Below are 23,752 nucleotides of genomic sequence, written 5' to 3'. Positions count from 1 at the left end.
GCGAAATGTGCGGAAATTGTGTATTTTTTCCCACATTTTGGACTTTGCAGGGGTGTCTGGGTAATAAATTCTGGGGCAATTTGGGCATATCATACCTCTGCGGATTCCCACGGGTGTCCTCTTTTTGGAAATGCATGGGGTTACCTGTTTTCCTCGGTGGCTTGGACACCCGAGGCCCATATCTGTACGTTGTGCCGGTTGGCAGAATGTCTGAGATTTCCCTCTGAAAACAGACTTGGGGTTACTTGTGTTTTAGGCTTTCCCCTTGGCGGCCAGGTAGGTGCACCCACACATGTGAGGTACCGTTTTCATCGGGACACCTGTGGAAAGGCGTGACGGTAGGCCATGTGTTGTTGGGGGCGTGTTTCGATGGGTGAGCCGAGCGAAATGTACGGAAATTGCGTATTTTTTCCCACATTTCGGACTTTGCGGGGGTGTCTGGGTAATAAAATCTGGGGCAATTTGGGCATATCATACCTCTGCGGATTCCCACGGGTGTCCTCTTTTCGGAAATGCATGGGGTTCCCTGTTTTCCTCGGTGGCTTGGACACCCGAGGCCCATATCTGTATGATGTGAGAGTGTGACATTTCCGGTGTGAAAACAGACTTGGGGTTACTTGTGTTTTAGGCTTTCCCCTTGGCGGCCAGGTAGGTGCACCCACGCATGTGAGGTACCGTTTTCATCGGGACACCTGTGGAAACGCAGGACGGTAGGCCATGTGTTGTTGGGGGCGTGTTTCAATGGGTGCGTTGAGCGAAATGTGCGGAAAAAGCGTTTTTTTCCCCACATTTCGGACTTTGCAGGGGTGTCTGGGTAAAAAAATCTGGGGCGATGTGCGCAAATCACACCTCTGCGGATTCCCACGGGTGTCCTCTTTTCGGAAATGCGTGGGGTTCCCTGTTTTCCTCGGTGGCTTGGACACCCGAGGCCCATATCTGTACATTGTGCCGGTCGGCAGAATGTCTGAGATTTCCCTCTGAAAACAGACTTGGGGTTACTTGTGTTTTAGGCTTTCCCCTTGGCGGCCAGGTAGGTGCACCCACACATGTGAGGTACCGTTTTCATCGGGACACCTGTGGGAATGCGTGACGGTAGGCCATGTGTTGTTGGGGGCGTGTTTCGATGGGTGAGCCGAGCGAAATGTGCGGAAATTGCATATTTTTTCCCACATTTCGGACTTTGCAGGGGTGTCTGGGTAATACATTCTGGGGCAATTTGGGCATATCATACCTCCGCGGATTCCCACGGGTGTCCTCTTTTTGGAAATGCAGGGGGTTCCCTGTTTTCCTCGGTGGCTTGGACACCCGAGGCCCATATCTGTACGTTGTGCCGGTTGGCAGAATGTCTGAGATTTCCCTCTGAAAACAGACTTGGGGTTATTTGTGTTTTAGGCTTTCCCCTTGGCGGCCTGGTAGGTGCACCCACACATGTGAGGTACCGTTTTCATCGGGATACCTGTGGGAACGCGTGACGGTAGGCCATGTGTTGTTGGGGGCGTGTTTCGATGGGTGCCTCGAGCGAAATGTGCGGAAAAAGCGTTTCTTTCCCCACATTTCGGACTTTGCAGGGGTGTCTGGGTAAAAAAATCTGGGTCGATGTGCGCAAATCACACCTCTGCGGATTCCCACGGGTGTCCTCTTTTCGGAAATGCATGGGGTTCCCTGTTTTCCTCGGTGGCTTGGACACCCGAGGCCCATATCTGTACATTGTGCCGGTCGGCAGAATGTCTGAGATTTCCCTCTGAAAACAGACTTGGGGTTACTTGTGTTTTAGGCTTTCCCCTTGGCGGCCAGGTAGGTGCACCCACACATGTGAGGTACCGTTTTCATCGGGACACCTGTGGGAACGCATGACGGTAGGCCATGTGTTGTTGGGGGCGTGTTTCGATGGGTGAGCCGAGCGAAATGTGCGGATATTGCGTATTTTTTCCCACATTTCGGAATTTGCGTGGGTGTCTGGGTAATAAAATCTGGGGCAATTTGGGCATATCATACCTCTGCGGATTCCCACGGGTGTCCTCTTTTCGGAAATGAATGGGGTTCCCTGTTTTCCTCGGTGGCTTGGACACCCGAGGCCCATATCTGTACGTTGTGCCGGTCGGTAGAATGTCTGAGATTTCCCTCTGAAAACAGACTTGGGGTTACTTGTGTTTTCGGCTTTCCCCTTGGCGGCCAGGTAGGTGCACCCACGCATGTGAGGTACCGTTTTCATCGGGACACCTGTGGGAACGCGGTACGGTAGGCCATGTGTTGTTGGGGGTGTGTTTCGATGGGTGCGTAGAGCGAAATGTGCGGAAAAAGCGTTTTTTTCCTCACATTTCGGACTTTGCAGGGGTGTCTGGGTAAAAAAATCTGGGGCGATGTGCGCAAATCACACCTCTGCGGATTCCCACGGGTGTCCTCTTTTCGGAAATGCGTGGGGTTCCCTGTTTTCCTTGGTGGCTTGGAGACCCGAGGCCCATATCTGTACATTGTGCCGGTCGGCAGAATGTCTGAGATTTCCCTCTGAAAACAGACTTGGGGTTACTTGTGTTTTACGCTTTCCCCTTGGCGGCCAGGTAGGTGCACCCACACATGTGAGGTACCGTTTTCATCGGGACACCTGTGGGAACGCATGACGGTAGGCCATGTGTTGTTGGGGGCGTGTTTCGATGGGTGAGCCGAGCGAAATGTGCGGAAATTGCGTATTTTTTCCCACATTTCGGAATTTGCGTGGGTGTCTGGGTAATAAAATCTGGGGCAATTTGGGCATATCATACCTCTGCGGATTCCCACGGGTGTCCTCTTTTCGGAAATGAATGGGGTTCCCTGTTTTCCTCGGTGGCTTGGACACCCGAGGCCCATATCTGTACGTTGTGCCGGTCGGTAGAATGTCTGAGATTTCCCTCTGAAAACAGACTTGGGGTTACTTGTGTTTTCGGCTTTCCCCTTGGCGGCCAGGTAGGTGCACCCACGCATGTGAGGTACCGTTTTCATCGGGACACCTGTGGGAACGCGGTACGGTAGGCCATGTGTTGTTGGGGGTGTGTTTCGATGGGTGCGTAGAGCGAAATGTGCGGAAAAAGCGTTTTTTTCCTCACATTTCGGACTTTGCAGGGGTGTCTGGGTAAAAAAATCTGTGGCGATGTGCGCAAATCACACCTCTGCGGATTCCCACGGGTGTCCTCTTTTCAGAAATGCGTGGGGTTCCCTGTTTTCCTTGGTGGCTTGGAGACCCGAGGCCCATATCTGTACATTGTGCCGGTCGGCAGAATGTCTGAGATTTCCCTCTGAAAACAGACTTGGGGTTACTTGTGTTTTACGCTTTCCCCTTGGCGGCCAGGTAGGTGCACCCACACATGTGAGGTACCGTTTTCATCGGGACACCTGTGGGAACGCGTGACGGTAGGCCATGTGTTGTTGGGGGCGTGTTTCGATGGGTGAGCCGAATGAAATGTGCGGAAATTGCATATTTTTTCCCACATTTCGGACTTTGCAGGGGTGTCTGGGTAATAAATTCTGGGGCAATTTGGGCATATCATACCTCTGCGGATTCCCACGGGTGTCCTCTTTTTGGAAATGCATGGGGTTCCCTGTTTTCCTCAGTGGCTTGGACACCCGAGGCCCATATCTGTACTTTGTGCCGGTTGGCAGAATGTCTGAGATTTCCCTCTGAAAACAGACATGGGGTTACTTGTGTTTTAGGCTTTCCCCTTGGCGGCCAGGTAGGTGCACCCACACATGTGAGGTACCGTTTTCATCGGGACACCTGTGGGAACGCGTGACGGTAGGCCATGTGTTGTTGGGGGCATGTTTCGATGGGTGAGCCGAGCGAAATGTGCGGAAATTGCATATTTTTTCCCACATTTCGGACTTTGCGGGGGTGTCTGGGTAATAAAATCTGGGGCAATTTGGGCATATCATACCTCTGCGGATTCCCACGGGTGTCCTCTTTTCGGAAATGCATGGGGTTCCCTGTTTTCCTCGGTGGCTTGGACACCCGAGGCCCATATCTGTATGATGTGAGAGTGTGACATTTCCGGTGTGAAAACAGACTTGGGGTTACTTGTGTTTTAGGCTTTCCCCTTGGCGGCCAGGTAGGTGCACCCACACATGTGAGGTACCGTTTTCATCGGGACACCTGTGGGAACGCGGGACGGTAGGCCATGTGTTGTTGGGGGTGTGTTTCGATGGGTGAGTTGAGCAAAATGTGAGGAAAATGCGTATTTTTTCCCACATTTCGGACTTTGCGCGAGTGTCTGGGTAATACATTCTTGGGCGATTTGGGCATATCATACCTCTGCGGATTCCCACGGGTGTCCTCTTTTCGGAAATGCATGGGGTTCCCTGTTTTCCTTGGTGGCTTGGACACCCGAGGCCCATATCTGTATGATGTGAGAGTGTGACATTTCCGGTGTGAAAACAGACTTGGGGTTACTTGTGTTTTAGGCTTTCCCCTTGGCGGCCAGGTAGGTGCACCCACACATGTGAGGTACCGTTTTCATCGGGATACCTGTGGGAACGCGTGACGGTAGGCCATGTGTTGTTGGTGGCATGTTTCGATGGGTGTGTCGAGCGAAAGTGTGCGGAAATTGTGTATTTTTTCCCACATTTCGGACTTTGCAGGGGTGTCTGGGTAATAAATTCTCTGGCAATTTGGGCATATCATACCTCTACGGATTCCCACGGGTGTCCTCTTTTTGGAAATGCATGGGGTTCCCTGTTTTCCTCGGTGGCTTGGACACCCGAGGCCCATATCTGTACGTTGTGCCGGTTGGCAGAATGTCTGAGATTTCCCTCTGAAAACAGACTTGGGGTTACTTGTGTTTTAGGCTTTCCCCTTGGCGGCCAGGTAGGTGCACCCACACATGTGAGGTACCATTTTCATCGGGACACCTGTGGGAACGTGTGACAGTAGGCCATGTGTTGTTGGGGGCGTGTTTCGATGGGTGAGCCGAGCAAAATGTGCAGAAATTGCGTATTTTTTCCCACATTTCGGACTTTGCGGGGGTGTCTGGGTAATAAAATCTGGGGCAATTTGGGCATATCATACCTTTGTGGATTCCCACGGGTGTCCTCTTTTCGGAAATGCATGGGGTTCCCTGTTTTCCTCGGTGGCTTGGACACCCGAGTCCCATATCTGTATGATGTGAGAGTGTGACATTTCCGGTGTGAAAACAGACTTGGGGTTACTTGTGTTTTAGGCTTTCCCCTTGGCGGCCAGGTAGGTGCACCCACACATGTGAGGTACCGTTTTCATTGGGACACCTGTGGGAACGCGTGACGGTAGGCCATGTGTTGTTGGGGGCGTGTTTCGATGGGTGAGCCGAGCGAAATGTGCGGAAATTGCGTATTTTTTCCCACATTTCGGACTTTGCGGGGGTGTCTGGGTAATAAAATCTGGGGCAATTTGGGCATATCATACCTCTGCGGATTCCCACGGGTGTCCTCTTTTCGGAAATGCATGGGGTTCCCTGTTTTCCTCGGTGGCTTGGACACCCGAGGCCCATATCTGTATGATGTGAGAGTGTGACATTTCCGGTGTGAAAACAGACTTGGGGTTACTTGTGTTTTAGGCTTTCCCCTTGGCGGCCAGGTAGGTGCACCAACACATGTGAGGTACCGTTTTCATCGGGACACCTGTGGGAACGCGGGACAGTAGGCCATGTGTTGTTGGGGGTGTGTTTCGATGGGTGAGTAGAGCGAAATGTGAGGAAAATGCGTATTTTTTCCCACATTTCGGACTTTGCGGGGGTGTCTGGGTAATAAATTCTGGGGCGATTTGGGCATATCATACCTCTGCGGATTCCCACGGGTGTCCTCTTTTCGGAAATGCATGGGGTTCCCTGTTTTCCTTGGTGGCTTGGACACCCGAGGCCCATATCTGTATGATGTGAGAGTGTGACATTTCCGGTGTGAAAACAGACTTGGGGTTACTTGTGTTTTAGGCTTTCCCCTTGGCGGCCAGGTAGGTGCACCCACGCATGTGAGGTACCGTTTTCATCGGGACACCTGTGGGAACGTGGGACGGTAGGCCATGTGTTGTTGGGGGCGTGTTTCAATGGGTGCGTCGAGCGAAATGTGCGGAAAAAGCATTTTTTTCCCCACATTTCGGACTTTGCAGGGGTGTCTGGGTAAAAAAATCTGGGGCGATGTGCGCAAATCACACCTCTGCGGATTCCCACAGGTGTCCTCTTTTCGGAAATGCATGGGGTTCCCTGTTTTCCTCGGTGGCTTGGACACCCGAGGCCCATATCTGTATGATGTGAGAGTGTGACATTTCCGGTGTGAAAACAGACTTGGGGTTACTTGTGTTTTAGGCTTTCCCCTTGGCGGCCAGGTAGGTGCACCCACACATGTGAGGTACCGTTTTCATCGGGACACCTGTGGGAACGCGGGACAGTAGGCCATGTGTTTTTGGGGGTGTGTTTCGATGGGTGAGTCGAGCGAAATGTGAGGAAAATGCGTATTTTTTCCCACATTTTGGACTTTGCGGGGGTGTCTGGGTAATAAATTCTGGGGCGATTTGGGCATATCATACCTCTGCGGATTCCCACGGGTGTCCTCTTTTCGGAAATGCATGGGGTTCCCTGTTTTCCTTGGTGGCTTGGACACCCGAGGCCCATATCTGTATGATGTGAGAGTGTGACATTTCCGGTGTGAAAACAGACTTGGGGTTACTTGTGTTTTAGGCTTTCCCCTTGGCGGCCAGGTAGGTGCACCCACACATGTGAGGTACCGTTTTCATCGGGACACCTGTGGGAACGCATGACGGTAGGCCATGTGTTGTTGGGGGCGTGTTTCGATGGGTGCGTCGAGCGAAATGTGCGGAAATTGCATATTTTTTCCCACATTTCGGACTTTGCAGGGGTGTCTGGGTAATAAATTCTCGGGCAATTTGGGCATATCATACCTCTACGGATTCCCACGGGTGTCCTCTTTTTGGAAATGCATGGGGTTCCCTGTTTTCCTCGGTGGCTTGGACACCCGAGGCCCATATCTGTACATTGTGCCGGTTGGCAGAATGTCTGACATTTCCCTCTGAAAACAGACTTGGGGTTACTTGTGTTTTAGGCTTTCCCCTTGGCGGCCAGGTAGGTGCACCCACACATGTGAGGTACCGTTTTCATCGGGACACCTGTGGGAACGTGTGACGGTAGGCCATGTGTTGTTGGGGGCGTGTTTCGATGGGTGAGCCGAGCGAAATGTGCAGAAATTGCGTATTTTTTCCCACATTTCGGACTTTGCGGGGGTGTCTGGGTAATAAAATCTGGGGCAATTTGGGCATATCATACCTTTGTGGATTCCCACGGGTGTCCTCTTTTCGGAAATGCATGGGGTTCCCTGTTTTCCTCGGTGGCTTGGACACCCGAGGCCCATATCTGTATGATGTGAGAGTGTGACATTTCCGGTGTGAAAACAGACGGGGTTACTTGTGTTTTAGGCTTTCCCCTTGGCGGCCAGGTTGGTGCACCCACACATGTGAGGTACCGTTTTCATCGGGACACCTGTGGGAACGCGGGACAGTAGGCCATGTGTTGGGGGCATGTTTCGATGGGTGAGTCGAGCGAAATGTGCGGAAAATGCATATTTTTTCCCACATTTCGGACTTTGCGGGGGTGTCTGGGTAATTAATTCTGGGGCGATTTGGGCATATCATACCACTGCGGATTCCCACGGGTGTCCTCTTTTCGGAAATGCATGGCGTTCCCTGTTTTCCTTGGTGGCTTGGACACCCGAGTCCCATATCTGTATGATGTGAGAGTGTGACATTTCCGGTGTGAAAACAGACTTGGGGTTACTTGTGTTTTAGGCTTTCCCCTTGGCGGTGGTAGGCCATGTGTTGTTGGGGGCGTGTTTCGATGGGTGCGTCGAGCGAAATGTGCGGAAAAAGCGTTTTTTTCCCCACATTTCGGACTTTGCAGGGGGTGTCTGGGTAAAAAAATCTGGGGCGATGTGCGCAAATCATACCTCTGCGGATTCCCACGGATGTCCTCTTTTCGGAAATGCATGGGGTTTGCTGTTTTCTTCGGTGGCTTGGACACCCGAGGCCCATATCTGTACGTTGTGCCGGTCGGCAGAATGTCTGAGATTTCCCTCTGAAAACAGGCTTGGGATTACTTGTGTTTTAGGCTTTCCCCTTGCCGGCCAGGTAGGTGCACCCACACATGTGGGGTACCGTTTTCATCGGGACACCTGTGGGAACGCGGGACGGTAGGCCATGTGTTGTGTTTGTGTGGTTTTCATAACGTTTTGACCCATTTTCTGGAGCCCTTTGTCTCACAACCCTTTCTTTTCCCAAATGTGACCTACATTTAGTCGCTACTTTTGTAACCTGCACAAGTCACCTCCCCTTGAAAAGGTCTGCCTGTGCTCTTTCAAAAAATGTATGGCTGCCGTTCCTCACCACATTGGTTTTCCCAATTTACACATGCTAAGTGCGTCTGGTCAGGCCGTGAGCGTAAAACTCCTGTGTACCATGGCTCAGTGTTTGGCTTGTGGTATTGCTTGTTTTGTACAAACACTACAAAAATGGTATGCTCTCCTAACTGCAAGAGTCGGGGGAATGTAGCGGAGCATTGCTTTTCTCAAAATTCATAGAAGCCATTGCCGTACCAAGCCAACCATGTCCAACACATACTTTTTTTTCAGTCAATTTCCAGCTTTTCCACCATTCGATGGCAGTTTCACCCAACCTAGTTGTTGCCTGACCTATGCATATCACTCTTCCTAAACTTGGAATTTTGTCTACTTTTCAGAAATATATGCCTTTCTGTCCTCCAATTTGGCTTTCCTGCCCTTTTCTTCCATTCCGTCCATGCATGTCCAATTGGCAAAAATGGCAAAAATCGCCTACCTCTCACAAAACGGTTGATAACCCCATCAAAATAATTGTTTTCCATTTCCACTCAACCTGTTCCTGAAAGCCAACACATTGGGGAACTCAGCACAGCAAACCATTTGTTCCTAGCTCTTACAAGGAAAAAACCACAGGCTTCTTTGTACATCATTTTATTGGCATTTTTTGAAAAAACCCAAAATTTTCGCACATTTTCCTTATTTTCTCTCACCCCCCTACAGCAACCTGGGATTCCTGGGTGGCGTTACGACCGCCTACATGTGGGAAAAAAAGGAGCCAAATTTGGCCGAGATATCTCATGTAACGAAAAAGTTACAAGCCATTGAATGGCCACATACCAAAATCACCAAAAAAGGCTCTGGCACTGGGGATATAACCGTATTTCTTCCGTGCTAGCATCTTTTACTTCGGGCGAGATAAGGGGAGCTGAAGGCTCAACATCTGTCACGTCTCCGAGTGTGCTCACTACTAGGCAACCCACTAGGCAACCCACGATCAGCCCGCACTTACCTGGCACATCACTCGCTGCACATCGGGGCACAGGAACACAGCCTTCCGCTCGACACTGGAGAAGGATGACTGGTTTTCCAGGTGTTTTCCGACCTTCATTGTCCTGGCAACTCCCGTGGAAACTCCTGTATGCCTTGCAGCACCGCCGAGGAACACAGCGATTCACGCGTCACATGAGGTGAACTGCTGCCAATCACGTTCATCCTCTGCCATAACGTGACTTTCCCACGCTTCCGCGTTTTTGCATCATGTGACTACAACTAACAGTCAAAAGCGCCAGAAACCACGGTGGCAGCGCTTCTCAGATGCTTCTCGTAAGGACTGTTTGGCATTTATTGTTTTCATCAAGGATTCATCGGCTCTTCGACCACGGACTGTTTTTGGATATTCTACTTCTTCCTGGCTTCATCTGTTACCATTGCCCTGGAACACTTATTGCTTGCTTCTAAAGATATTCGACCCTGCACCTACTTCACGGATTGATCAAACGGACTGCCCCTTTGCTTGGACCTTGTGCTTTGAACTGGTTTTTGACCCCATTACGTGTTTTGTGGACTCCTCTTGTGCCATCTTACCCAGGTGTGGAATTACTACCCAAGCCCCTCTGGAACCCGGCCCACTGTCTCTGCTGGTTGCCCCTAATGCATTACGACCTGGCTCACAGCTCGTCTAGGTAAGCCTTGTTACAATCAGTTCCTTATTGCCGTGTCCATATTGCATTAGTTTGATAACCGTCTATTACCTTACAGTGGTCAAAGGGGTTCTTCTGGGGTTTCCTGGTTCCAGTTGACGGCTCCCTACACCTGTGGCCTCAAAGATTGCACAGACAGTATTTGGTCATTCTGCCTGTGTGGTCCTTGGGAACGGAGGTGTTCAATAATCGGCACGACCATCAAGACCAGAACAACACCTTCCTCATTTTGCTGACTACGCATCTACTCTTCAGGTGGCTGGTCTTTCCTTTCTTCCTGGTAAATTTTAACAGAGCTTTAGAATAGCAAATGTTTTCTCTAATTTCTTCTGCATGTACGCAGAGTGTAAATATGTAGTCATGTGTTGCAATACTGCTTTTGACAACGATCCCCCTTGTAGCCACGGCATGAACAGTTTATCTGCCATGCCTTTCACCAATTCCGCACTATACTGTTTAAGCTTGGGCATGTGCTTTGGTTATGTTTTACATATGTGCATAAGAGGAGTGTCTCCCAAGATGACAGGTCTCAATTGAATGTCAATACTTATCAGACCTGTGAAATAACCTTTATACTTTTGCTTAAATCACCACTTTTCCAATGCCTTTAATACAACAAATATGAGCAAGCACCATCAATCGCTGCTCAAGCCTCTAATTTCTTAATTAGCTATCTCTACCTTTTGATTGGTACCAATCACTTCGCTTTGGTTAATCACTATTGCTCCTCAACTTTTTCAATTACTTCACAACTTCTATCGCTCTTTGATATTTTTACTCAATAAACAACATACAGACTAGTCGACATTACACATTAATAAAAACTGTGATCACCTTTTTTCTCTCTTAACTTTACTTTGTACCCTATACAGAGTTTGATACATCACCTTATGTAAAGCTGTTTACGCGTTATATGCTTCTGTTCTACCGGTGTAGGGATTTGAAACATCTCCTCTGAAACTCCCTTGAGCCAGGACTCTAGGCGCTATTTTTTCTTTACACAATATTTCCTGTTAGTCAAAAATTATCACAATCCCATCCTCTCCATTTGCCATTCCCCTTAGTTTATTCACCAGTCGTTCGTTAATCGACTCGAGACATTCAGTATCGACTCCTCCAATCCGATCACTTTGCCTTTCGTACGCAGAGACACTGCCTGTGGAAAACGGGCAGGTATTTCATCAAAGGGGTATCTGCACACCATCTTGGTTCTTCTTGCAAGTTTATTTCTAATGGCTGCTCTCCACAGGAAACCCTGCGATCTGGCAGAGGAAACTCAATCATCCGAAAGACTGGGACAAACTAGTTTGGATCTTTTCCAATCATCCTCTGCTACCACGTGAGCATGTGGCCCTTTGGGTATCGTGCATGCAATGGATGGGGATGCAGAATAACTCTGACACCAAATAATCAAACCAAGTAAGGAAGATGGCAAAGGTGCTGTTTAATTAGCAATGATCTAAAACAGGGCATTACAACAGACATCAACGGATGTTTGCTTGAGCTCTCAGCGCATTTCTCATAAAAACATCCTTATATGTAAAAAATACATCAGACATGACGTCATACTACGTGACAAATAAGAAAAATTTACGAGGGATTGTGATAGGTTCAAGGGGAACATCTAAGTATACTTTATATAAGGGGTGGGATTGTGATTGGTTATCTACTGTCAGGTGGACAACGTATGCCTAACTCTAAAACATGTCATCTTCAACACTATTAAATACACAGTATATCATTGGCTCTCAAACTACAAGGCCCTTTGTTATAGAGCCCTCTATAACTGATTGGCACGCTTGTGCCATGTCTGGAAATTTGGTTCAATTAGCAGCACGTAAGCTCAGACCCAGGTGCCAGGAGATGGACTTGACTTTACCTCCCCACCTAATTAGCCAAACATCAGTCATCACCCATGCCTTCTGCCATGAAGATTGTCTTTGTACTTGGCCTTGCAACGTATTCTTTTCTGTGGGAATATAAGGGAATACAGGCTTTTAATATCGTTGTTCTACAACTCTATTTCCATCGTTGGCTCACGTGAAAGGAGACCACCACTTGGTCCATTTTGCAGCATTTAAATGTCTTAAATGAATAAAACTTGCCACGCTTTGTGTTCTTTCTTTGTACCTTAACAAGGGATGATTCAGCTTCACACGTTCACTGCCTTCAAGAATAGATAACCGATCTTGGCTGCCTCAGCTTTGACACCAGGCCAGACAGCCTCGCCATTCGCATCCACAATCTCAGTTTATTCTTGCTGCCACACAGTTCTCGGCCTTTCCTCTATAGGGTCCAGGCTTACTAAATTCATGACACTGATGTCCAGTTTCTATACAATGGCGACTTTGCCTGCAGTCTATTCACTACATATAGCCAGCTTCTAAGATGACTTATTCTATGTGCGTTACAGCATCTGTAGTTATTGAATGGATTGAATTTTCTGTAGTGCTTCACACTGCATCTTCTTTCTTTTCGCATATGAAAGGTTACTTGATTCTTAACTTCGTCATCAGTTTCCGCAAGATCCATACATTCTCTTCAGCCAGTAATCTCAGTGCGTCATGCTTGTCTTTCATGACATCACCAGCTCCTCTTTTTGCTCCTTTTCACATTCCTTCAGGGAGTTCCTCCCCCAGATTGGCATCTCTTCAGGGATGCATTTGATAGGGTTTTCCCAGAGGGTACTTTCTTTCAAACATACGCCATGCTATGGTCCCAAATGCTGGTGTTAAGAATGGCACAATCTCAGGCTTCCAACAAATAGAAGGTAGGGGGGGTGGGATTTCCTGTAGAGGCATGTAGCTGCTCCTCTACAGAACTGAGCGGAAAGAGGCACCATGCTAAAATCCCTTGGAACACTAAGCGGGACTTAGTCAGGGAGAGTTAGAAGATCCCTAGCCATCGACTCAGGGAAAACACCAATAGCCTAAGCCAGTAAAGCGATAGAAATGTGTCACCTGACGGTATTACTAACCCCTGTTAAGGATGCCTGGGCTTACGAGGGGGGAAAACGGTGGGAACTGAGATACAGAAGGACATCCCTATTGCTAAATTCCCCAAATCCCTGCTGGACCCTGAAACTTCCAATACTTCCATCAAGCCAATATTGTTGTAATGATTCAATAAACACCATTGGAACGTTAGTCGAGCCTCCGAGCCTCCGCAGCACTTATTGGTTGCAGACCCAGTCACAAAATACTCAGTGTGTGCACTCTTCTAAAAGCAAAATGCATTTGATCTGCAATTTAGTGGGTAAGGTTTATGCCCATATGTCATTTACTAAGAAAAAGTTTGGAACCTTGTTTTATACAGCATTATAATTTCAGTAGGTTATGTCTCCTAGCTATACTAATTATACTATTTACGGCACAGGTGTAACTTGAATGTGTGGATAGAATAAAGCTATATAGCATTTCCCTGAAAACTGAACCAGCTCATTTTCTATTGGAAATGAGCAGTAAGTGCACGTAGTATTTAGAAAGGATCAGGTTTTTTTGTTTTCTGAAGGTAAATGGTTGGCTTTGTTGTGATGTTCACTGGAAGCATTGTTCTATATCCCTTGAGTAAACATTTCGGTCTAGGTCATATTATAGTGTTTTTATATAGAGAATTTTAGGCAGAGCTAATTTTGCAATCCAAACTCTAATTTTGTATATGTTTCGAGCTGTGTAAGGTGGCGGGAGTGGTTAACCTTTGTCCAAACAAGGTATTTAAAATATATATATATTCAAAGAAAAAACTTTGTTAAACGGACGTTATGGTTCCAAGTAAAACCGAAAAACCCCTGAAATTCGCCAGTTATGGTAAGCTAAGCAATCATAACTTGCGCCACCACCGTGCACTGCTAAGACTAACACCCAGGACATCAAAGATGACATCACAAATGTCATTGATGACATCACTGATGACATCACACGTGAAATACATTTTGATGAAAAGTCTCTACAAGGAGTTGTGTTTATATTCTTGATAACAAGATGTCAGGAGTGATCGGGAGACCTATCATGAACTACTTAATCTATTAAAGAATGTACTACTCTAATATCATTGTATTGGAGTGTTGTTGTTAATACAGAAACCTAATCAGATATAAACATAGGCAATGACTGCAGCATGCACCATAGAAGTACACTATTTATAATATTGTAATTTTGGATAGTACAATAATGAATGCTCCCTTATCAGAATTTTGAGTAATGTTAAACATGTAATAACTAACTAACAATTCAAGACTTACAGCACTTCTGCTGGTACAAACAATACATATGAAGCACCACAATGCATACAAATCAGAGGCACATACAGGGAAACTAAAGTAAGGAAGAAAGAATCTGCATCATCAGAAAATGTTAATGACATTAAAGTTTATCTTCATGTATACAAAAGAATTGTGTGTTTGAGGCCTACTCATTTCCCCATGTATGTGCACCATGAGCCGAGACCAAACCCTAAGGAAAGTACTTCAAAAACATATGACAAGGTTAACATCTAGATATATAGCACCTTTTTAAATTCTATTATTCTGACTGCCAGTGAACAAAACCACCTGGCCTATATATGTCAAGGAACAAAAACAAGTGGCCCAGATATGTGATGTCATCAGTGATGTCATCAATGACATCTGTAATGTCATCTTTGATGTCCTGGGTGTTAGTCTTAGCAGTGCACGGTGGTGGTGCAAGTTATGGTTGCTTATCTTACCATAACTGGTGAATTTCAGGGGTATTTCGTCCGTTTAACAAAGTTTTTTCTTTGAATTTCATAGGTTTTCATTAGTCCAACTTAACCATAACGTCCCTTTAACAAAGTTTTTTCAGTGAATTTCAAAGGTTTTTTTTTTTACTGAATTTCACAGGTTTTTAGTAGCGCTAGTTAACCATAACGTCGCTGTAACAAAGTTTTTTTACTGAATTTCTTAGGTTTTTATTAGTGCAACTTAACCATAACGTCCTTTTAAATGGATGAAGACCAATAGCACCCTAGGTTCGCAGAGCGGGAACCCGGGTGCTAAAAAAAGGTTTATCTTCCCAAACTGGTACGCCTGCGGCGTCCCGGTGTAGGAAGGAAAATCCTTTACCAAGATGGCCACCATGGAAAGGGAAGGCGGGGTTCCATACAGGGCCCCTCTTCACTTCACAACATGTGTGCGCGGTCTTCGCACCTACATGTTTTCTACAGCGCTTTTACTTATTCAGACAAGGCGTGTGTGAGCTCGGATTCATCTCATTTCTGCGTGTTTTTCTTCAAAGCATGTGCGTGTTTGGATAAGGCGCCTGTGAGCTCGGAAACGGGTGTGCGTGGTCTTTGCAGCTACGTGTTTTCTACAACAGTTGTGCGTGCTCTTCGCAGCTAAGTGTTATCCACAGTGCATGTGAGCGGTTTTAGAAGCTACGTGTTTTCTACAGCACGTGTGCATGTTGAAATGAGGCACGTGTGAGCTCGGATTCATCTCGTTTCTGCGTGTTTTTCTTCAACGCGTGTGCGTGGTCTTCTCAGCTGCGTGTTATCTACAGCACGTGTGCGTGGTCTTCGCAGCTACGTGTTATCTACAGCGCGTGTGCGTGATCTTTGCAGCTATGTGTTATCTACATCGCGTGTGTGCAGTCTTTGCAGCTACGTGTTTTCTACAGCACCTGTGCGTGGTCTTCACAGCTATGTGTTATCTAGAGCACGCGTGCGTGGTCTTCGCAGCTACGTGTTATCTACAGCGTGTGTGTGTGGTCTTCGCAGCTACGTGTTATCTACATCGAGTGTGTGCAGTCTTGCAGCTATGTGTTTTCTACAGCGCATGTGCGCGGTCTTCACTGCTATGTGTTTTCCGTTAACTCCTGTGCACGGTTTTCTTCAACGTGTGTGTGTGTTCGGATAAGGCGCGTGTGAGCTCAGAAACGCGTGTGCGTGGTCTTTGCAGTTAGGTGTTTTCTACAACACGTGTGCGTGCTCTTCCCAGCTGCGTGTTATCTACAGCATGTGGGCGTGGTCTTCGCAGCTATGTGTTATTTACAGCACGTGTGCGTGGTCTTCACAGCTACGTGTTATCTACAGCGCATGTGCTTGTTCTTCGCAGCTACGTGTTATCTACATCGCGTGTGTGCAGTCTTTGCAGCTATGTCTTTTCTACAGCACGTGTGCGCGGTTTTCACTGCTACGTGTTTTCAGTTAACTCCTGTTCGCGGTCATCATTTCTGCGTGTTTTCTTCAACGTGTGTCCGTGTTCGGATGAGGCGCACGCGTGAGTTTGAAAAGAAAGTGTCTGCGCGTTTTGACTGGCGCGGTATATGTCAAGAGCGGGTGAAGTAGTTGTGCGCGTGCGCTTTACTGCGTGAGCGTGGTTTACACCACTACGTGCTTTGTTCGTGTTCGGATGTTTTTAGTTAACACTTTTTTTTGCTTCTTGCAGCCATATTCCATCCCATCCTCATCACCCCTCACCTCCCCAAACATTATTTGATCAGTTTGACGAGTGCAATGTTGTTTTTTTTAATATGTTTTGCCGCGATGTCCTCGGACACCGGACGATAATCCAAGATGTTGGGCATCTCCAAAAATCTGACGCACTTCATGCTTCACCCCAGCCAATCGGAGAGCACGTCACATGCCGCGTACATCACGCAAGCCGCTTGGCCAATCCGTGTCCTGTCCGCGGGGTGAACAGGGAAGTGTGTCCGCAGAGCGGACATAGATATCACTAATTTATTTGCCTTACATTTTGGTCATTTAAAAAAAAAAACTACTGGACGGATTTACACCAAATTAACAAAAGCACGCTTTCGGGACCAAGCCGCTGCTCCTACCGCAAATTTGGTGAAAATCCATCCAGCGGTTTGGGCTGTAGACATGAGTACGTTTTTTCCCATTATGTCTATGGAAAAAACAGAGGTTTTGTGACCCCCCCCTATAACTGTGGCCCCACTGGACCAAACCTCAGCAAACTTTGCAAAACAAATTCAGAGTGGGCCATATACTTTCTTTGCAAAGTTTGGTGAGGATTCGTCCAGGGGGAGCAAAGTTATAAGCCGCCCAAAAATTGCTCTTCCTATGGAAACAGCAACTTAACCATAACTACCGTGGCTGTGTAATGTATATATATGTGAACAGTGCCTTTGCCTTGCACTTTGAGCGTTGCCTAGGGCCCCATGCCGGCATCAGCTTTCCTTTCCTTTGCAACCGATTTTCAGTTACCTTCTTTGCATCAATGTTTTCTACCCTTTTTTCCTCTCGTTTTATTTCCAGCCTTTTTGGTTTTCGCTGTTAGGCGGTGCTTTAGCACCATCTATAACCCAAACCTATTGGCAGCAGAGTACTGAAATAGGGGAAATAGGATGTGAGTATGGACACACAGCCCATTGGTGTTGTTTGGGTTTTTCCACCCCCATTGACTGCCCATCCTCATGCTCATCCCCATGGCCATTCCCACCCACTAACTTACACTCCCTGCCCAAAAAACACCAACCAGGGTCTCTTTGAGCTAGCTCATTCATGTAGTAACATCAAATCTGTTCTGTTATTAGGGTGATATTTTTATTTGTAAATGGTCTTCTGAAAGATCATGTGCCACATTACAGGTTTTGCAGTAATTAAGCGGTAATTCCGGCAAACTGTCAGACTCAATTACTGTTACCGCCACTTGGTCCTGTGGATTTACCGGGGATTACACATGGTTGTATTACTCATTTTTGGAGTCCATCGGTCTCCGCAGGGATCTTTGGCAGATTTATCACCAGCTAATGTGTGCTATATCTTCTGATTTTCAGAGGTAAAGTGGAGGATTTACCTCCAGCAACCAGTTCGTGGTGAATCTGCCACTTTTCCTCTGAAAATCAGCAGGTTTACTGCGCGGTAATTCAAGCGCTGGTAAATCCACCAAAAATGATTATTTGTCGATGCGGGAAAAGTGGTGGTAACGGAATTACTGTCACTTTTTTCCTGCACCACCAAATTTGTAATGAGGCCACGTGTCTTATAAACATATGTGTTCTTACAAATGTTCCTTACACTGAATTCTGCTTAGAAGCAGGCGTTGGTAAAGCCACCAGTTTAGTCTGCTGTATAGGCATTACATGATAATTTTCCAAGCACTTCCGAGGTACTCACACTACTTGCCATCTTCTTGCGAGTTAGTATATTCACGGTAGTTAGTTCCTGCAAATGCTTATTCCACACCAATAGAAAAGGAGAAGATTCTAAACGTTCAGTTCATTTACAAACCAGACTAAGCTCACAGTCTTGGAAGCTAGGTGCCCTTCTAGAAGTAGAGGCTGGGGACGCAGTTCTTATGTTCCTCAAATAGGCCACTCGGCCCCACCTTACTTCTAACAGCCATGATGAGTATTAGGAGGCGCCAATTGTATTTCATCCATTTCACACACTTGGTTATTGGATATGATCCAAACCAGATACTCATTTGACCTCCCAGTCCTTCCACCTTCATCAGTGGCCTGAAATCCTTGTAGTGATGTGAATGGAGAAGCAGCAGGAACTTCTGAGGACGAGTTTAACAATCCCAGTATCACAAGAGAAGGATCAAGTGTGACCTTCATTTTCTACCTGATTCCAAAAGCTTGGGTCCTCCTGGGCTCAGTTTAGGAGGGTACCCAATGTTGATGTTGGCAGAGTGACAATAGGGGGCACCACAATTCTTGAATTGTGCACTATAATTACATCTTTATTGCACACATACATTCCCTTCCTTGTCACAGTCTTGTATCCGACCTCATGCCTGCCACTGCTTGGATTCCGGACACAGGGTTGGATAAGGATGGTGATGTTATTTATGTCCTCCTGTTTGGGGATGAGTTAAAAGACATTTAATGTTTTGAGGCAGCCGGGTGCATGTCTCCAAAGATTAGTGACGCCTATGCCTGCAGGACTGTGACGAGAAAATGTCGGATTAAGTGTTATGAAGATTTCCATTTAACAGGGCACTTTTTTTCACACAGCACCAACAAAAAGTGACATCAGGTTATCAGTACGAATTTGTCAGTTGTTTACATTTGTGTTTGATACTTTAGGTCTGATGACTATTGTATGCGAGCTATGATTGTCTCGGAAGGATAGCTCAGGGGCAAGGCGCTCGCCTTGGAAGCAAAACGATGCTGAGCAACACAGGTTCGGTCCACGCTTAGAAACCTCTGGATATTAAGCTTGCTGTAAATAATCAATTAATATATGTATATATATATATATCTGCCAGCATAAGGCGCACTGTTATGCAGCAAGATAAAGAGCCGCTGTATTTAAACCTTTTAAGGCTAAGTTAATCTGTCCACCACAAAACTATATATAGCACTTGGCACTCCAAATATAGCACTACTGCCGTTCTTCTAAGTACTGGCTGTGACAGCTTGTGTGCAGAATGTTGGCATGGCACATTGCAATGCTTGACTCCAGAAACATCAGAGCAATCTACTAAAACAATACTGCACAATTTAGGGTCAGATTACTTAACCTTTGCACTGTTGCCAAACATGGAGGGGATGCACTTTGCCCCAGTTTTGCAGCTTAGGTAATATGTAATGGAGCAAACAGGTTGTGTCCGAATTTGTATTATCTAAAATCATGTGATACAGTGCAAACATCAGACTGTTTTCTGGTGCCAAGAGTCAAGTTTTCAGCCTCACTTAACGATCTGCACTGTTTTCATCCAGCAAATGTGTAACACATCGTTGCCATTGGATTCAATGGTAAACTCGCAGTTGCTATGGAACCCTCTGTTTATTTTATTTAAATGTAATGTGGTTTTACATTTATATAAAAACATACAATTTGAAACAGCTCATTCATTAAGAAAATTTGATTTGATTAATTAATAACATTTCATTCATAAATACATTTCCACCATATTTAATTATTCTAAAAGTCCAATTCTAAGAGTCAAATATTAAGATCAAAAAGTTACCAGTCCTTGATTACATTACATTCATATGATTACCTTGTAAACACACCAAGAAGAACATTCTAAACCAGTTTAGGACTCACATTGACCCAGACTCTTTTAAGTGCGAGATGCAGCTTCTTGTTGGTGGGGTTTAGGCAGTAAGCCCAGAAAGAGGCCTATTTTATAGATGTCAACACATGTACAAAGGGGCCTAACTATCCCAGCATCTGTCAGCACATGTCGGGCTTTTGCAGCATTTGACATATGTCATAACTTCTCTTGTCTGGCAGTAGTTTCAGCTCTGGCCCAAGTATAGGGAACAGTGGGAAGCTATTTATTTGCATCAAGAGTATGAATCGGTGTGTCTGGGGGGATGGGCAGAGTAGCAGATATGGTTGAGGCTTTTTATATTGGTACACCATGAAACACTTGTGTATAGGCGCGTTACAAATGCCGTTACAAATGCCATATCATATCATATCATATCATATCAGCGACCTGCATTTAAGATTTTAGTGCTGCCAAATGTTCGAAGTGGTGGTACCAATCCCTGGCGTGCGCTACAAATAAATAAAATACAAATACAAAATACAAATTTGTATAATTTCCAGTGCCAGCCCTCTTGCTATTTGTCACGCCCATTTGATCCTTATTGGGATAGGTAGGATCACACATGTTCTTATCCACCACCCTGTCTCAATACGTTTTCAGAGTGTTCCCGAATGATGTTATCTGTGTCGCTGCTACTACAATGTACTTGTGCAACATTGAAGTTTACCACATTCAACTGGCTCCACGAAATCAAAATCATTGGATTTTAGCACACGTAATGGGGGGTGGTGGGGAATAGCTGCATCAGCTTTAGTAGTGCCGAGCGCTTCACCCTTTTATTGGTTCTTTTTTGATTCAGCTGTTTTGTAGTAAATCGCTTTGTATCTTTTTTGATGCCCGTGTTAACCTTGGTTTCGTTTGTAGTCAGAGGGGCTTTCCAAGGTATTGCTTTTGTATTGGACTGTGCTCTCTCAGGTGTGTAACAATGTTCTATGCCGTCCAGGCTATTATCTTCTGCCATATTGCTCGCCCACCATTCCCCCCATCAATATCTTCCATTTCATTATCTGAATAAATACAGGCATTACACTTGGGCTTATTTAAAAACCAGCTGGTTAATGTCCCAGCCTCAATGGATAGCCGTTTGTTTTTGCAGTTTTCCTTGTTCCTTGCTTTTTTTTGTAGGTTTTCAGTGGGATGCACTACTGCTGTGGTCAGATTGATGGTAATTTGCTTTTTTTCTCGCTCTCTTTGAGCCACCCGCCTCTGTTTATGTGAAAGATACGTTTCAGATGTTACCGAGACCTTTTCTGTGAGTACCGAGGCCGGCAGATTTTCCTTAAGGCTTGAGGAAGCATCTGCTCCAGATGACCTAATCTCTACTATTTTCCCTGGTTCATTATTTGTTGGTTCATTTTCAGCTCCATGCATGGCCACCGGTGGATTCTGTATGGGACCATTTTTGAGAATTTCGTGAATTTTTGCCACATCATTTCAATAGAATTTTCATGGCAAATTGATTGGTGCTCGTAAAGGCTTAAACGTCAACAAAAGGTTCTATTAATGAGTCCTCTGCCACCGATATATCCACTAGATCGGATCCTTGGGAAAGATTTGGGGTGGCCGAGAGTCTGTTTTTCTGAGCGTTTCTGTTGTTATCTATTATTGGCCTTCTTGCCTCCGCTTCAGAGTTGTCAGTTGTCAGAGTTGTCAGTAGGGGTTTATGTTGTACCCACTGCTGCTAGGCTCTGCTGCAGAGAATAGCACAGCTCCAATAGGGAGTTATTATCGATATCTCCCAGGTTTGCTAAGTTGTGTTCAGGTTTAAACCCTGGTGATGGGGATATAGCATGGACCTCCACCATTACAACAGTGCCAGTGTTTCCGGAATATAAAGGTGCTTCCGCATGAAAAAAGGCTGTCATTATACCGTTGGCATTTTGTTTTTCGTTATTTCCCATCATGCTACCAGAGCCTGTTGCAGGGGATTTACCAGGGCATGATCCAGTAGTTTTGGTCAGATTTACACGTAGGATTTTTGCTTTGCGCAAGTGCGGTGTGCCTTAGATTATGGTTATTAGACATAAATCAATGCTTTCACACTCTCTAACGCAATGTCTAGCTACATTCAGAGGATGGATTAGCTGTTATATACTTCAATACTGCCACCCCACCACCCCAACTGCCCCAACTGCCGCAACTGCCCGCAAAAGTTGGAACTCCCTACCTAGAACAGTGTTTAAAACACTTCCTCAGTTTTGTCATATCGCTCACAGTGGCAATCGTAATGGGTTATTTATAATGCACCTTACCCAGATGTTCCTATCGAACCTGTGTTGCTCCGCATTGTCTTGCTTCCAAGACGAGCTCCTTGCCCCTGAGCTGAGCGCGTTGCCCTTGAGCTATCCTCCTGAGACTAGTCCCACTGTACTCGGCACACCACAAATATTCGAAACAATACCGCTGTTCACTTCAACTCTGTTTAACAGCCGCGCTCTTCTCACAAGCTGTGACAGCAGCACTGGCTCCTAGCGTGGTGACAAGCAACCCTACCGAGGTCTGCTCTAACCACGTGTCTTGCAGCTAAAATGTTGGGACTGTACCCCAACAAGAACACCACACTAGGGGCACCCTGCCTTCTCTTCAAGTGCTCTCAGGTACTCTCTCAGGAGCTCACAGAAATACCTTGCCATGAGCTCCAGAGTTAAAAACTCAGACCCAAAGAATCTGTAAGTACCTGAAGTCTGGAGGCTAGCGCCAGCCTATGGGTCACCGAGCTGGGGCCCGAGGCACGCCCCACTCAGTCCCACTCAGTCCCTGGACCGTTACACTAGAGCTGTAGCTCTACACTCACACAAGATCATCTGTTCACCATATCCATTGGCAAGTGGTGAGAAAGGACCTCACAATAGCATGCAACGCCTCCTCCTTGACTGGAATAGCGTCCACAGTATGTGAAGCCACACCTCTCGAATGGCCAGTCACAAAAGGCTGCATCGGACACACCTGCTAGTGTTAATGCATCTGTGGAGGGATCACGTTTGTGAGGAGGCAGCATACCAGATGGGGAGACGATGTATGATCTTCTGTGTGCCCTAGAAGTACATGTATTGGTATGGCTATCTAAGGGGCAACGGCTTTGTCTTGGAAGAGAGACAATACAAGAAAAACATGGGTTGGAATAATGGATCCTGCGCTAAGGAGCTGTACTCTGGTGTTAAGGGCGTAATAAAAGATTAATTAATTAATGGATAGAGAGAGTAAGGGATGTGCATATAACTTTGTTTTGAACATTATTATTTTAAGCTAACATAGGAAGAAGACTTCTGTTCATCAAAGTAAACAGATGCCTTTTTTCTATGTCTATGTTTAATGCTTTATTGTGGAAACGCTAAATTGGACACGATTTGAAGCAAAGGATTTTACTCGGTATGTGAGCACTATTCATGTACTCTGCCAAATTAGAGCGTGTTTTGTGATGTTGATGTTACCATCTTAAAACACAAGGACAAACTGTTCTTAAATAAAGCCTTCATACACGTTAAATATCTTTGCATGCTGAAAAACGTTTGCAAGTTAGAGATTGCACAGTATCACATTAAGTATAGAAAAGGTATAGTATATTGACCTCTGTTCACTGACCGGAACTCAATTATTTTGACTATGGGCATCATTCCGAGTATGGAGGTAGTCATGGCGTTATTTGCGCCATGACTACCTCCCATACGGGTACCGACTCTGACCTGGTTAAATGGGGACTTACCGGTGTAGTCCGACCTTT

Source organism: Ambystoma mexicanum, chromosome 10, assembly GCF_040938575.1.
Source record: "Ambystoma mexicanum isolate Mex_15411 chromosome 10, UKY_AmexF1_1, whole genome shotgun sequence".
Taxonomy (NCBI): Eukaryota; Metazoa; Chordata; class Amphibia; order Caudata; family Ambystomatidae; genus Ambystoma; species Ambystoma mexicanum.
Note: the sequence above shows the minus strand (reverse complement) of the source record.